The sequence below is a fragment of the Typopeltis vanoorti genome, chromosome 21, assembly GCF_054136105.1.
Source record: "Typopeltis vanoorti isolate ZY-2024b chromosome 21, IOZ_Tvanoo_1.0, whole genome shotgun sequence".
NCBI lineage: Eukaryota > Metazoa > Arthropoda > Arachnida > Uropygi > Thelyphonidae > Typopeltis > Typopeltis vanoorti.
The window spans coordinates 106,106,538-106,124,193 of record NC_143569.1 but is presented as its reverse complement, the minus strand read 5'-3'; positions in this window follow the sequence as shown (position 1 = coordinate 106,124,193).

Genomic DNA, 17,656 nt, shown 5'->3' with positions numbered 1-17,656 from the left:
GATTCCCAGTGTACTGAATGTTGTTGTCTGGACTCGAGAACTTTGTCTAATATTTGCTGTGTTTTCACGTAGTCATGAAAGCTGCGAGGAAGTTTACTCATTCCAGAAATGTTTGGACATTTTTTATGAAAGGTGTGTGACAAGAAGTCAAATGTTTTCGTGCAATTCGTCATCCATTAAATATAAATTTTCTTTTCTTTTTTTCCTACTTTTCAAAATCATTTTATGAATTACCAGCGGGTCTTTGTTCCTCCGGAGTTTCTGCAACAACTTTTCTATTCAATATAGTAAATATGGACGAATCAAATTTGCTAGGAGTCTAGGGGATAACTTAATGTTTTGTTTCTAGTCAAATTATTGGGCGATAATTTCGGGAATAAGCTATTTCAAACTGGAAAGTTTGGAACAGCTTATTTTAGACTGGTTTCCACATTTTATCGTTACTGCAAATGTTTTTCATTCAGATTAATCATCAAACAGAAATCTTAACAGCGGGTACTAAGGAACCAATTACTTCTGCACACCCTCTAAGTACTTACAGTACATCAAATCAGTTTTATTTCCAATTAAAAATCAACCACGTATAAGCACCCGCTATGCCTACCGTGCGAATATAAGCCCCATAAGGATACGTGTCTGATGCCACATTCACTAGTTTATCTTGGAGAAAAAAGTCAATTTGACTGAACAGGGAATGAAAAAAAATTATTCACAACACCAACAGAAGAATCTTCGATAGGTTTACCATCATTGTCAGTGATGAGCACACAAACACGTAGGTATGATTTTCCCAAATCCAAGTATTCTTCAGATGTACCTGGTATGCAAAATTCCACAGGACCTCCACTCAGTACTGGATATTGGTTGGTAAGGGACATAAAATCTTCTTTCCACACACATGTTGACACGAGGGTGGGAAAAAAATTCTAACTCTGACATCATATCCTCAGCAAAAGATATCATCTCGCTTGCGCTTTTTAGTATTCGTTTTTTTCTTCTTGCTTCCTTGACCTCTCTGAAGTAATCGACTCTGAGCCTTTTCAGCAATGGTTTTCCCAGCTTCTAATGCTCTGTTTATAAAGGCTCGACGTAAAGGTGCCCCTTCCAATACATATCCTATCATATGCTGACCGGCTTTTAAGGCTTGACGACCGAGAAATTGAGCTGCAGGTTTTAAAAGTGGACTTAGAAAGGAGAAAGCACTTCTGAAAATGCTACCTAATCCGTACCCACGCTGTATTGGGGGCCCTGTAAACATTTCAGCCTCACCTGCTGCAGTGTGTAATATCTAAGATAATCAGTCATCCTTCACTTGTCGGAACTGTAATTTAACTATTGTCTTACCGCCACGAAAGTGGAACAACTCGCCGCTGTCAGAACGAATTTCAATGCTAATTGACTGAAATGTTTGTTTTCGTAATGGATAATAATCAGATTGAGCAAAAACGAAGGAACACTTGGTGCTGCACTGAACAACTCGTAACAATGGTGCACATGTATTACCAACTATCTGTTCTTGGATAAAATCAGAATAAACAAAATATGCGGCTACGCCCCTCTTTATACCAACTGGATATTTCCCTGTGATTGTATCTTTCAGTTTAACACCAATCTGATTAAAACCCAGTAGAAGACCCAAATCCGAGGCCTCCTTGGGGAACAACAGGTTGTAATCTTTTGGGACTGTCAGAGATATGGTGTTGTTTGGGTTCTTTTTTCCAGTAATCACAGAACTCACATCAAACACTGCTTGAAGAAGTTCAGAGGGTGAATTGTAATTGCCATGGGGAATCTTGTAAACTTTGTAAAATTCTTCTTTAGACTTTTCGAAAACTTTATTTCCTGTGATGTTGTTGTTGTCGATAGTGTTGACTCCTTCTCCTCGAACTGCACGTATCATATGAAACTCATCGTAACCTGAATCGATGTTATTAAATTCTCCCTGAAGACGAATTTCGGCAAGAGCAACTTCCCATTTACTTTTAAATGGGAAGTTGCTCTTGTCTGAATTCGTGTGGTAATTCCACTTGAAATTTATTTTGCGTGTTAGTAGGAGACATTTTCATACTGGTGTTACTGGGAAGTGTTAAGTAAAACATCTTCGCTAAGAACCCAAGAATTATACGTTGAGAGATTACCGAGCCACATAACCAATACTGAAGCGTTCCTTTCTGTTTGCGGTGTTTAAGTACAGTGTTCGATTAGATAAATCTTTTCCGGAAGTTCATTGGGTATATCAGCCTTTTGCAGTTGAGGTTCATAGAAAGTTCCCTCCACTATCTCTCCGTCCAGACTGCGAACTCTATATACTACAGGGTTTCTATTAATAATCTAATCAATAGTGAACAATTCTCGTGTCCAGTTACCCCAATACCCTTTTCTAAATTTGTGGATATCATCACATAAATCCACACTACCACATACTTGAAAATTTGGTTTGGTAGTCTCCTCTTGGGTTCCGTACAAATATTTCCAAACACGATCGTCGTTGTGAAGGTTAACTTCCGAAGGAGCCATACCGATAGCGCGGTGTGTTGTGAGGTTATAAGTATGTACAAGGGTCGGCAAATCATTCGTATAACTTTTACTTTTAGTATACGTCATCCATTTGTAGATCTTCGTTTTCAATGTTCTGATAAATCTTTCTGAAATGCGTGCTTGCATTTCGCGGAAGGTTGTGTAGAAATGAATATTTTAAACAATGCAGTAACTTTCTTGTCGCAAAACTCTTTTCTTTGATCAGTGTTTATGTAACATGGCACTTCCTCTTTAAAAATAGACTCGAAAGCTTTAACAACAGCGTCTGCTGATTTCTTCTTCAGTGTTCGAACCCACGCAAATCGGGAAAAACAATCAATGCATAAAAGAAGGAAACACACACCCCCATTCTCTTTTGCATAGGATGATATATCTGCCAAATCACATTGAAAAGTGTGTAAAAGTGTCGGGACTTTGATTTGATTGCGTTTAAACTTTCTTCTAATGGGTTTATGTCTCACATAAGTAGGTTGTGTTGCTAACCAAATTTTCACGGTTTCATGTGACAAATTTGTATGTTTCTGTAAAGCTTTGATACTTCCAAAACTAACCACTATATTAAGATTATAGTAATCTGCTAACTTTTCCATCACTAACAATAAGTTTTTTCTTTCCCGGTGAAAATTAAGAACCATCGCAAAGGTTGCAGATGTTTGTTATGATAGCAGTACTATTTACACTTAAGTATTTTGAACTGTCTATTCTCATATGGGAAGCAGTATCAAAATCAACTAGTCCCACATGTATGATCAAAGAAATGTTACGACAAGAAAAACACCACATGCATTGGTGATATCTGTAAATTCCTATTTCTGCATATTATATTGTAAATAATATCTGTGAAATAAAATGTGTGAACTTAAATGAATAAACGGTTACGTTGATGTATTATGTATATTCAAGTAAGATCACTTTGAAATCATAGTGAATTCACACACAAATTTATTTATTTATTGAACTTTAAGATCTTAAATTTAGACAAATATTCGGATGAATTATGAATAAAATATGAATTCGAATATGAATTAAGGATAAAATATGTAGGAGGTATGGGGGAAAAAGTGTGTGTTTGAGGGACACCAGCACGTAATTAAATTATTCAGAAAAGCGTAATCACTGCTGTCATCACTACTCTACTCTAAGAATTCCCACCCTTTAACAGGAAAGAAATACCCCAAAATGTATTGGAAAATTAGTACAGCCATCTATAGACAACCAAAGACAAAACATGATGACAATGACGGATGTGTGTCACTCTGGGAAAATTCCAACATATCTTATCTCATACACATCGCCCACAATTCCATAGGCAAATCAAAACACCATGTGATATAACAGAGAGACATATGTTCCCCAGAAATTTCCAAACACAAAATCACGATTCCTTATCTCTAAACACACACACAATGCTTTAAGGGAACCAAACACACCACGTGATGTCCCTGACAGATGACGGCCCCAGCAAAATTCCAAACATTTACAAACTTTATCTTATCACTATCCATCACCCATAATACCATACGCAAACCATATACTTATCTACAACTCATAAGAACACACATCCAGGACACTGACATCGCTTCCCCTTTCACCCTACCCCTATTTGGTTCACAGTATCCCAACAATCACGATACGAATGCTTATCCACTAATATATCTCCCTTTTCCATTCAAAACAATAACGTCACTTATTTACAACTAACAATTACGTCACTTATTATTATTATTATTCCTGATACCTCCAAGGAGTCCGAAGACTCGTCGCGGGAGGACACCTACAAATGTCTCAACCACTACACCGAACCTCTACTACGAATCATCTCCATCAACGCCATCTACCTCCCACCTCCACACCTAGTATTTTTTGTCTGTAAATTTCGTGTGTTCTGAAGGGCCGATTTGTCTGTATGCGGGATGAAAAACCCGAGTTTCCGGGAGAAAAAAACCCTGCTACCTCTGTATGAGATCGGCTAACTCATATTCGATTGAAATCGTCCAGATAAACATTCAACTTATTTACAACTAACCAATTACATCACTTATATTCATCTGATAACAACACATCTACGACACGATTCCTTATCTTGATCTGGTCAGAAGTGTCCCACCAATCATGACACGAATCCTTATCTCTACCATCACCCATAATTCTATACGCGAACCAAAACACAAGAACTGAAGCCATTGATACATATGCCCACAGGGAAATTCCAAACTCATGGCGTCACACAGAATGACGTCATCTTCTTATCAACCAATCATATCATGATTCCTTATCTTATCTTGATCTAGTCAGAAGTGGCTACCATGCTGCTGACCCACTGCACCCGTTCTTTACTTTTATAACAACATCATCAGTTAGGTATTTCAGAGGCGAGCTAATCGATACAATTATAAAAAAAAAAAAAATACTACAAAAAAAGTAAAGTTTTTTTCAGGTAAGCTTGGGATTCCGAGCTTACCTGAAGGGATTTAAATCCTCCATCACGTTCGCAAGCGGTGATCAAAATGTCGGGCCTCATGCTGATCCACTGTTTTTTTTTTTTTTTAGTTAGTGTTTGAATTTGTAGGATATCAGTATTAAAATTCAGGCATCCGACGAGTTTAAAAATATAAAATGAATTAAAGTTAAGTTAATAACGCGGTATTTGTAAAGTTGTTAGATAAACGTATGTCTGATTTTTGTGTGTCGCGAGATGTTTAGCAACGTTATTTTAATATTTTTTGGCTACTCAAATCAAGTGTGTCAAGTGACAAGTGTGTTTAAATTACATATTCTTAATTAGTTATAAGTTCGTATTTGTTGTCACGTTTTGTAATGCTGGTGCCGCGTAACCAACGTTGTTAAAATCCCCCAACCGGCCACGACGTCTATAGACGTGGAGCTAAATCTGGATACGAAGCTCTAAAACCCATTGAATAACATGGATAAGAAGTGGCTGGAGTTTGCTGCTGCTTTTATATACGAAACGAAGTTAGAGAAGCGTTTTGAATCAAGACAAGATTTGTTTTATTCAGATTTCTGCGATTTCAGGAGGCAAAAAATTGTCTTCTGTTGCTCTCTTACACACACACACACAGAGAGAGAGAGAGAGAGAGAGAGAGAGAGCAGAACTTGGTAAATCTTTCTCTTGTGTGAACTGAAGAAACAATAGAGGTTCTGTACATGGCAAGAGACTGAAGTTATAGCAGTTTCAGCGATAAAGGACAATATGTTTGGTTTATGTGATTGGAAGGAAGTTGTGAACATTTAAATGATTTTATTCTCAATTAAAAAATACACATAGTAGTTGATTAGCAGATTGTATGTATTTATTTGTGCTTTTTGTGAATTAAAGAGCGCTAAAGACCCAATCCCTTAATGAGTTTAAAAAGAGAAATTCAAAGGCTTAGTTACGTGGGAAATATCCCAGGTTGTAGTTTCGTGATGTCATTGTAGTGAGCATCGGTCATATCATCTGTATCCTGGATGCATAAGATGTGTAAGCACCCTCTTTTTGTTTGGTTGCTGCAGTGCATTAGGGGTAATGATTCACGTATAGAATTCTGGGTGTTGTTTAGAGTATGGAATCCTAGGAATTTTCCTGGGGATCCATCGTCAATGACTTCACGTTCTGCCTGGTTTGTGTGTGGAATTCTGAGTAATGGTTTGATTGTGGAATTGTGAGATGTGGTCTATTGAACCCAGTTGTTGATGATGATGTCACATTGTGTGTTTTGGTTTGAGCATGGTATTCTGGGTAATGGTTAGAGCATTGAATTCTGGGATGTGCCCTGGTGCTGCCATCTCTGTCAAAGACATCAGGTGAGCCTTTGTTTTGCATGTGACATTATGGATAATGATTGGAGATCGGAATTCTGAGAGGATAATTGGGATCTTTGGCTCAATTGTGGAAACATGGCACATTATTTGTCTATAGATAACAGCACAAGTTTTCCAATATATGTGTGTCTTATTTCATTTCTAATTTTGACTATATCAATTTTTAGTTTAGAGTCAACAGATGGCACCAGCAATGTTTCTTCTTTACATTCATGTTTTCTTGCCAAACGGTAGCAGTACACATTTTCTAAAATAAATAATTACTGGATATAAGTGGTGTTCCCACATCCCAATGCCCCACAAATACACACAATTTGTTTTCGTTCCCTGCATTAATTTAACTGTAGTGTGAACAGATGGCAGTAAGATTTGGTATTCTAAGTGTGTGGTATTTCATCCCTAATTTAATTATAGGAATTTTTTAGTTTAGCATCAAGAGATTTCATTACATTTTTTTTACATTTACGTAAAAATTCACGTATTTACAATCGTCGTAATTATTCCTAAATGTCCCAAAATAAAGAATATTTATCGAATTGAATAACGTCTTGAAACTCTAATTTTACCATCAAAGAGTTGAGATGAGTTGCTATTATCCTTTCCATGATTCTGATAGCTGTTAATTCAGTTTCCAAAAATAGTAAATGATTATCAATGACATGCATTTTGGTGAAAATCGCTGAGCTTCTTCCGAGCAAATAGAGAAAATTTTACTTGAACCATCTCTTGTTTCATCGATGATTAGTTAACCATCTTGTCATTTGAGAATATTAAAGTCTTCGATGTCCAATTCGTAATCTACTCTGAGTTGTAAGTGTTATTCCAGGATATCACTCCACCGCTGGCATAAATGTTCATGGTATATATCTTAAACTAATCGGTTTCCATTCTTTTAGAGCTATGTGGAGTGTTTTGTCTTGTGCTGTTTTCCTGAAGAAAGAAAATTTCAAAGGCTTTTGGGGCTCACCCATTATATTTCTTTACTGGACACACAACACATCACAACACAAACGATGATCTCTGGATTGCAGTAAACTGAAAATATACTCAAGTCTTGTTCCTTATAGGATTGTTCACCCTGTGCATTGCCATCAAAATATAACATTCATGTAGATGACTGACATGCAGTTAGCCTAGTGACTGTGCGCTTTGCAACCATATGACTGGGGAAGGTTTTTTTTTTTTTTTTGAAGTAGGGTTTTTTTACGCCAAGTTTATCTGGCGTTTTTCATCTCGCAAGCAGGCAAACCGGCCCCGTGAACACACACGGATCTACAGCCATAAATACGTACCCCCCCATGGGACTCAACTCGCCCCAATAGGGACGGGAGAGAAGAAGGGAGGAAACTCCATATGAATAATAAATAAATGTAGAAGACTGACAGGCATGTTTTTGCATGCTTCTGACTGTGACCTTGAAGTGATGTTATCTTACATTGCGACGTCATCGGGACAAAGCTTATTTATCTTTGTGCTCATCTGGGAAATTTTTACTGTAGTAAAATGAATGCATACAGTTTTATTTTTTAAACACCAATTCATATACTGTATGTTTGAGTATTGATATACTATAAGCACAAAATCTTTGGTTATGTTTCCAGTAAACATTAGTAAGTAAACGCTATATCATCACGTTTTAAACAACCAATGTCATTTAATTAGAAAAATAATGAACTTTAAGATCTTAAAATTTTAGACAAATCAAAATATTCGGATGAGTTATGTATATGGGGAAAAAAGTATGTGCTTGTGGGTGAGGGGACACCTATGATAGCCGGTTATTAATTATTCAGAAAAAGGTCTAAATGCCGCCCCCATATCTTGACTCTAAACTAAAAATTACCACACTCAATAACAGGAATGAAATACCACAAATTTATATTGGAAAATTCGTGCTACCACCTATAGACAAACATTTGCCAACACTTCCACAATCGACCCAAATACCCCAACACGTGACATGTCAATGACAGATGTATGACACCCTGGGAAATTCCAAGGATTCAATACTATATTTTATCTCTAACCATCACCCACAATTCCATACCAAACCAAAACACACGACGTGACGTCAATGACACATATGTTCCCAGAAAAATTCTAAACATTCCAAACTCATGATGTCACGAATCCTTATCTCTAAGCATCACTCACAATTCCATATGCAAACCAAAACACACAACATGACGTCAATCACACATGTTCCCTCAGGGAAATTCCAAACATTCCACACTCAGACGTCACGCATGCAATCACACACAATGATGACATCAATGATCTTATCACTCAATGACGTCACAATTCCTTATCTTATCTTGATCTTGATCTGGTTCAGAGTGACACCACTGCTACTGTTTGGGTATAACAAGAATTGTTCACTCCTGCATAGGTTATTAAAAGAAACCCAGTAGTGTTTAGAGTTCGCAGTCAGGATGGAGAGATGGTGGAGGGAACATTGTATGAACTCCAACTGCAAAATGCTGATATACCCAATGAATTTCTTGAAGACATGAATTTTATGGAGCGAGTTCTTAAGCAGCAAAAGCACATAGGAAAGCTTCAGTATTTTTTAAGTGGCTTGGTTATCTATCCTCATATAATTCTTGTGTTCGTAGTAAAGATGTTTTATTTAACTCTTCTCAGTAACGCCAGTATGAAGATGTTTCCTACTAACACACAAACGAAATTTCAAGTGGAATTACCACACGAGATCAGACTTAAAGGTGAATGGAAAGTTGGCTTGCCGAAATTCATCTTCCTAGAGAATTCAATAACATCGATTCCGGTTACGATGAGTTAAATATGATAAGGGAAGGTTGAGTCAATATCATCGACAACAACAACTTAGGAAAAAATGTTTTGTCGAAAAGTCTAAAGAAGGATTTTACAAAGTGTACAAGATTCCCCATGGCAGTTAAAATCCCCTTCAAAACTTCTTCAAGCAGTGCTTGATGTGAGTTCTGTTCTGGGTTTTAATCAGATTGGTGTAAGGCTGAAAGGCGCAATGACAAGGAAATATCCGATTGATAGAAAGAGGGATTTAGTTACGTATTTTGTTTATTCTGATTTATTCTGAAGAGCAAATAGTTGGAGATACATGTGCATCACTATTACGAGCTGTTCAGTGCAGCACCAAGTGTTCCTTCGTTTTTCATCACCCTATTATTATCTGTTACAAAAACAAGCATTTCAGTCGATCAGCATTGAAATTCGTTCTGACAGTGGCGAGTTGTTCCACTTTCATGGTGGTAAGACAATAGATAAATGACACATCCGTCAAGTGGAGAATGACTGATTATCACAGATACTACACTCTACAGGCCGTGGGGCTCAGTAATTTGCTGGGCCACCAATGCAGCATGGGTACAGACTAGGTAGCATTTTCAGAAGTGCCTTCTCCTTTTAAGCCCACTTTTAAAACTGGCAGCTCAATTTGTCGGCACTCAAGCCTTAAAAGCCAGTCAGCAAATGATAGCAGATGTATTGGACTGAGTACATATATGTCGTGCTTTTATAAATGGAGCATCAGAAGCTGAGAAAATCATTGCCTGATAAAGCTCAGAAGTGATGACTTCAGAGAGGTCAAGAAAGCAAGAAAAAGAAGACCAATACAAAAAAGTATAAGCGAGATGGTTTATTTTGCTGAGGATATAATGTCAGGATTAGATCTTTTTCTTGCCCTCATGTCAACGTATATGTGGAAGAAAGATCTTATATCACATACCAACCAAAATCGAGTACTGACAGTGGTGGTCCCGTGGAATTTTGCATACCAGGTATGTCAGAAAAATACCTGGATTTGTGAAAATCATATTTATGCATTGGTGTGTGCATCACTGATAACGAGAGTAAACCTATTGAAAATTCTTCAGTTGGTGTCGTGAACAATTTTAGTCCATTCCCTGTTCAGTCAAATTGAATTTTTCCTCCACGACAAACTACTGAATGTGGCATCAGAAGCATATCCTTATAGGGCTTAGATTGAAAAGCTGCTAAATTATGGCAGAGATGCCAAACGCAGTTAACTGACAAGCAAGCTATTTGTTAAAGTTGACATGATTAATGTTAGATAATGACGTGGCTAATATGTTTACCAAACGTGAATGTGGGATGTATAGATGACAAGCCCAAATTACCCAATCGAAATGTGTTGAGATGTTTGGGCGAATACACGCTGACATCATGCATCAAGACCGGTACTTGATCAGTAACGTATCTGTTCATGTTTGTTTGATTCGCAGTTCTCCCGAATTTTGTTTACTGACTGCAAGTACAGATGCTAAGGCTAAGGTGCAAAGGAAAGAGGCTACACTTTTTTGTCCGCAAAGTCAAAATAAACCAAAGATTCAACTGGCGCACCTGTCTGTGTTAGACAAGTCAAAAATGGTTAATCCCATCAATTGAGTGAAAGTGTTTTATTTTCGAATCCCAAGGGCATGTCAGATGCCACACGAGACAATCTGTATCTAGGTAAAATACCATCTAGATTAATTATTGGACTGGTCGCTAGTGATGGATTTAATAGCGCTTTCAACAGAAATCCATTCAATTTTCATCATTTCAACCTGAACTAGCTTGTGGTGACAGCTGTTGGTATTCAATAACCCATTACTCCACACTATAAAGAAGGACATTATAACAGATGCTGTATGTCACTGTTCACATCCCTCTGCAAGTGAAGCAGAGACTGTGATAATGACATTTCTTGAAGGGAAACGTTCTCTATGGATTTTACTTATCCCCAGATCAAAATGCCATTGCTGTCTGTTAGCCTGATGAACCAAATCAAAATGTCAGTCTTTTAAGAAGAGGAAATATGCGCCTGGAAGATAAATTTGCTCAACCTGTTCCTGACAACATCACAGTGGTTATGATTGCAGAATTTGAGTGCACATTATCCATAACAAACTATTGTAATGTGATACTGGACTATGAACACTGAACAGTTATTAGGCATACTAGATTTAGAACTCACCACAAGAAAAGTGGCTTTAGGAGTTTGTGCTTGTAATGAATTGCCATTTAATCCAATCAGACAACAACAATCGATGTTTGTCATGAACATCGACTGTTGTTGTTGGCAAGCTATCCATATCGAAGTCAAACACAGTGATTTTTTCGAAAGTTTCAGTCGTCCACCCGAAAGCGACATTGTTAACTTTCTGAATATCAACACTAATTTATGGCATTATAATGTACAAGCTAAGGAATCTGTAGCATGTGGTTTACATAGTGTGTATTTTTTTTACTGAGATATTGTGGTATTTCTGTGCAAAATATTATTAGAAAATATTATTCTAATGATTGGTGGTTAAATGATATTGTTCTCACCTATGCTATAACAGATCATTTACGGAAATTAAAGAATAATTAAAAAAATTCACTTATCATTTTTTCCACTCCACTTTCTTATTCCCATTACAATTTTAGGGGAGATAAAAAGACAAAATTGACATTGATTTTCCGACCTATCCTACAGATGGGGTGCACAATGGTAACATGTTCCTCACTGACTCTCACCAAAGATGCAAAATGGGGAAGGGATTGGGTATTCTGTTTGCACACTGTGAGAGCCGAGTGCTTTGACTGCTCCTGCTCTTGTTGTTCTCCTTCTGTGAGAGCCAGTTGGTTTTTCAAATCTAAATAGTTCTGCAAAACACTTAAATATGCTTTGACTTTTTAATCTGGATTTTTACGAGCCCTTTTGAAAATCCCACTCATTTCATCATCTAAATTGTACAACTCACGCTGCTCTTGTAGTTGTAGAAGTGTATATTTTTTATACACATGATTCATTTACTAATAAATGAGCTCAATAAAAGAACAATGATTTTGCCTAAAAATGGGAAGAGCAGTGCTCCACTGTCCTCTGAAACCAGTTTTCTTTGAGTAGCGAATGGAACCAATTTGATTCTTAGTGCTCTTTTATATTTTTTCTTTCGTTGGTGTGCCGTCTGGTAATTATTTAGTGGAATATTGCCAGATATAATATTTTTACAGATTTCACAGAATTTCGTGATTTGGCAGGAGGTGCAATGTTTTAGAGCATCATTTGCTGTTTGGAGAGGAATAAGATAAGGACTCGATGAGGTAAGCATACCGTTTGAGTCGATCAACAATTCTGAGACATAGACATTTGGTTCTTCTCCAGGTAAAGTTCATGACTGCAGGCATAAATTATCCGATGTTTCCTGACTATAGTCTAAAATGAAATGAGCGGGGTTCCAGGGTAGTGTCTTTATAAATATCTACTAGTAGCCCCGATCACCCTGGAAACACTTGAGCAGCAAGACGACAAATTTTTAATGTGTCTCGGGGATTTTTAAATGCTGTTGAGAGAAATTGTACGAAAAAAATTCCTTGGTGGAATAAGTTCTGTGTCAGCAGAATGATACTGAGGTTCTGGTGATGTGAACCATCAGCTATTGCCATGCTGTCCTTAGCCTGATGAATCAAATCAATCAAATCATCAATTATGAGTAAATTTCTCACATTTTGATGAAATTTAGGTAACTTTAAACCATTCACAAATTCAATGTTAGAATTTTTAAAATTTATCCTGATTTTCACTGTAACAGTATACAATTCGCTCCAGTGGTGGGTTGATTAGATGTTTACAATGTTCTATGAGAAACAACATGCAGGTTGTTTTTCCTGAGTAGCTCCTGAAATAATGCAAGTAAATGGATGTATGAACATAGCAAAAATGATAACATAATTTGGTTATGATTATTTTTATATCATCAGAGATCATGTAAGAATAGGTACATCCCCATCAAGATTTTTTTTCTATCACAGTCACCATGTAATTATTCCAAAATGAACTTTTTTAATTCTAAAAAAGAGCTATCATGGTATAATAGTAACAATAACAGGGTTGTGTAAATTGCACAAGAGAAGGGCGAGACAGCAGATTATTGTGTGGGAAACAACCATGGAATTTTTTTTTATCTATAAGGTAGAATGATGTTTAGTTTTCTGTTCCCTAGATGGCACCTTTCTCTTATTAAGAATATAAGTGTAAGGAATTATCCTTTAAAATATCCACAGGTAAAGGTGCATATGCCCATTGACACAATACACTTCAGAAAAGTGTATTCAAGAATTTTTGTTACAGGATTTTTTTGAGTTAACAGCTTTAGCTGTCCCTTTGAATAGAAAATGGCAAAGGAATTTGCACGTTTTGTGACTCACCCCTTAGATTCCAGATTAATATCTGTAGCTGAATGAGAATTTAGAGTAATACCTTTGCATTTGGTCATAATCTTGACCCCCTGCATTCTGTAGGAATAAGATTTGGGAGCAGTTTTGCATTTTAAAAAGTTCAGGAGTAATACTCTCAAACATACCCCTGCAATTGTTATGTCATGAAGAAATGGGTCGATCTGGGTGAGCCCCAAGAAGAGAGTGTGGTAATTGCATGCATCATGCAAAACACGACGTCATCCTTCTTATAAGCCAGTAGTTCCCATATCATCCAGCATCAGTGTCTATCCAATTTCCATACAATTCTCGAACTCTGTAGGACTTTCTTTATTCAGAAATTCTGGCTTGAAATGTGATTTTTTGGTGATGCCTCCGTGATAACCCAGAGAATCGGATGTATGGAACTTATGAAGAAAGAAAGAAAGAAACCCTTAGGAAGTTCTGGCAGTTCGAACATGCTTGGTAGTTTCCTTAGAGTAACAATAAGGTATGAAAATCTGTCAATAAATACAATGTTTAATGGGTTGCAAAAAATAACAAGTGTGTTCGATGCATCAAACACTTGATGAGGATGGAAATGTTTTGCAAAGAGATGTTCTGAAATAAAATATCCATCGAAACCATGAAAACTGTATGCAATCACAAGGATATTTTCATATTTTGATTTGCTAGTCTGAAGGATTCTAGGATCTTTGTGCTGTTTCATTTTTTAACATTATTTTTTACAGAAAACAACTAGTCTTGAAATTGGACCATCCAGTTTTCACCCCAGAAACCACATTCAAGTCTACTAAAATCATGTTACTGAATAATCATTTCTGTATCAAAATAGATCATTTGAAACTTGATTATTTGGGACCTCCGCTTTGAGCACATAACATTGTTGTTTAGGGTGTGCAATCTTGCAATTTCGACAGTAATTTTCAGGTGGACAGGCGTGGCTTTTATCTGTAGAGAAATTTTTATCTTTAGAGAAAACAACACCTGCAACAATGAAATTTTAGAGTAATATTGTGTAGCTCAGTAAGCCTGTGTAGCTCAGTGGATGTGGCATTTACACACCATGGCGCTTGGCCGCACGAAGAAAGACTTGGTTTCGAGTCTAGTCGACGACTAGAGGAAATTTTTCTAAACTTTTTTCAACCGGTTCCTGAGTCAGTCGATCTCTGGCACGGGCAAGTGGGTTTTTCCTCCTGGAAACGCGGGTTTTTCGTCCCGTAAACTCAAGAAAATCGACCGTAGAACCCACATTATTTCAGACATTAAATATATTGTGTTAGGGTTAGGGACCACGAGAGGGCGGCACATTTGAGCCATCTCTCTTCACTGTGTGCCACTCAATTAGTGATAGCCTTGGGCCATCTATCTCTGATTGGTACCAGTGGAGATTGAACTGCCCACTCAGTCTCCAAAAGTTAGATAGTGAACGTTTACCAAGGTTTTTACTAATGTGTTCACTATTTAACATAACACCTTCCCTTAGCAAAATCTCGTCCATATAAGCCTGTTGGTTTTGATCTTCAGGCCATCCAGATGCTTCCTGTTTCAGCTTCAGAAAGGTATCAATATAATGAGCAATGAAGTTTTCTTCCCCTTCAAATGTTTGAGAAAAATGCCACACCTCGTAAAATTCAATAACTGTATAACTGCGAGCACGTGCTAAATCTAATTCTGTACTGCACCAATAACCTGTAAATGATCAATCCATATGAGAGCATAATGGGGCTATTTCGGAAGCACACTTTCCACACAGGGGGAAGATTAATTTTTCGTTAACTGTGATGGGCAAAACCGGTAAAAAGAGATCAGTAGGTGATTCCACTTATGCATGGCAAATACCAAAGTATACCCCAGGAGAATAGTCGAAATTATCGATAATAACTTCGGGATGCCCCACAGGGAATACCTGGTATTTCATTACCCATGGATAAAGGCTATTGAAGTCCAAATACGAATAACTTCCCCTTCTGACTGAATTTTGTGATATATTTTGTAGCAGTCGGTTCTGCCACCATGCAGAGCACTATGAGGTAATATAGGATCTGGAATATTAAGAGCAGCAATAAAGTTTTTCAAGGCTGTGTTTACAGAAATGTCTGCATTAAACTGACATTCCCAAATTGAGATAACGTCAAATCCTTTGCTACGAAAGTAGTTTTCGCGATTCTTCGTTTGGTCAAAAAGGGAAATCATGTCAGTGTTTCTGTATGGTTGGAATGTATTTCGTCTGTAGCACTTTTGACAACCATGGAAGAAGCACCCATAGAAATCATATAAAATGCTTCCACATTTCCAATCAACAAAATAAGGTCTGATGCGGACTTCCCCCCCACAGAACGTGCATGTTGCATGGTTATTTTGTTCTGTTGTTCTTGCCATTTGAGCCAAGCCAAAGCCTTTCAACTTTGCACGTTTTCCCCTATGTGTAACCCTGAGCAGGAAGTTTGGCCAATGTGTTAGGTTTCAAAAAGTTTTGGAAAAATACTCTCAAACATACTCCTGCAATTGTAATGTCATGGAGAAAGGGATCAATCTGGGTGACCTGTATGAAGAGAGTTCAAAAAGTGTTGCAACTGTCTCGCAAAACATGCATGTCATCTTTTGTATAAGCTAAAAGTTCCACTTTCAGACAGTATTCAGTGTCTAGCCTATTTTCGTACCAAGTCTCGAACTCTGTACAAGTTTCTTTATTCATAAATTCTGGCTGGAAATATGATTTTTCGGGGATGACTTCCCGATAATCCAGAGAATCGGATGTGTGAAACTTATGAGGAAAGAAACCCTTACGAACTTCTGGGAGATCGAACATGGCTGGGAGTTTCCGAAAAGTGACACTAATGTAGGAAAAAGTGCCAAGAAATATAATGTTTAATGGGTTATAATAGATAGCAAGTATCTTTGATCCGTCAAACACTACACGGTGTTGGAAATTGTTTGAAAAAAGATATTCCAAAATAAAGTACCCATCAAAACCATGAAAATTGTGTGCAATCACACGGACATTTTCGTATTTTGGTTTGACAGTCCGAAGGATCCTGTCATCTTGTCCCCATTTCATGATATTCTTGATAGAAAATGGCTCATCTAGGAATTGAACCACACAGTTTTCACCCCAGAACTCGCGTTCATGACTACCAAAATCAGCTATACATAAGACTGGTACGTGATGATTTTTAGCTATAGTTTCTGTGTCAAAAAAACCATAGAAACTTGTTTATTTGAGACCTCTGATTTTTGCACAAAGCATTTCTGTTTTGAGTGAACTAATTTGCAGTAAGTGCAGAAATTTTCAGGTGGGCAGACATGGCTTTTATCTGTAGAGAAAGTAGCCAAACATTGTCTGCAACGATGGAGTTTTGAACAAATATTATTTTGTATGTGCAAATTCGGATATTCGTTGCTGTAGAAAAATCTATTGCATGACGTGCACAAAAGAAGGTCCCACACACTATGATTGGCATTTTGTGTGACAGCAGATGCACACATTTTGGCATCTATGCATTTGCAATTTAAGAGAGGTGCTGTATGTCCGAAAGCAACTGGGGTAATAATATGTATTCCCAAACAGAGCTGGCACACTATGCACAAAATCATAATGAGAGTTGTGGTGTAAAAGACAGATCTGTTTACTTGCATTTGGTCCCTGAAACACCACAGAAAAATCAGCATCTGACAAAAAAAAATTATGATTTGGTATTCCGGAGTCAAATGCTTTTGAAAAAGATCTGCTTCTGGAATACCACTGAAATGATCCACACCCCTGCAATTTTGTGGAGAGTTAAAGCCCTCTTTGTTTGTAACTTTTTATGATCTACCACACTTGTCTGTATGATTGGACATCATCACTGTGTGCAGAAACACCCAGAACAAGTGCTCGGGCCATGCAAAGATTGTCTTTGTTGTTAATTTCCACAACAGATCTTTTTAGTTTCACAAATTCATCCAGGCTAAGCAGTGTTCTTCTTTTAACATTGATTTTACTACCACCACCACTACCATTGTTACTAATATTGATAAGTATGACATCAATAATCAGATCATTTGCCAAAAGAAACTGACATTTCGATTGGGCAACAGCATAAAAAGCATC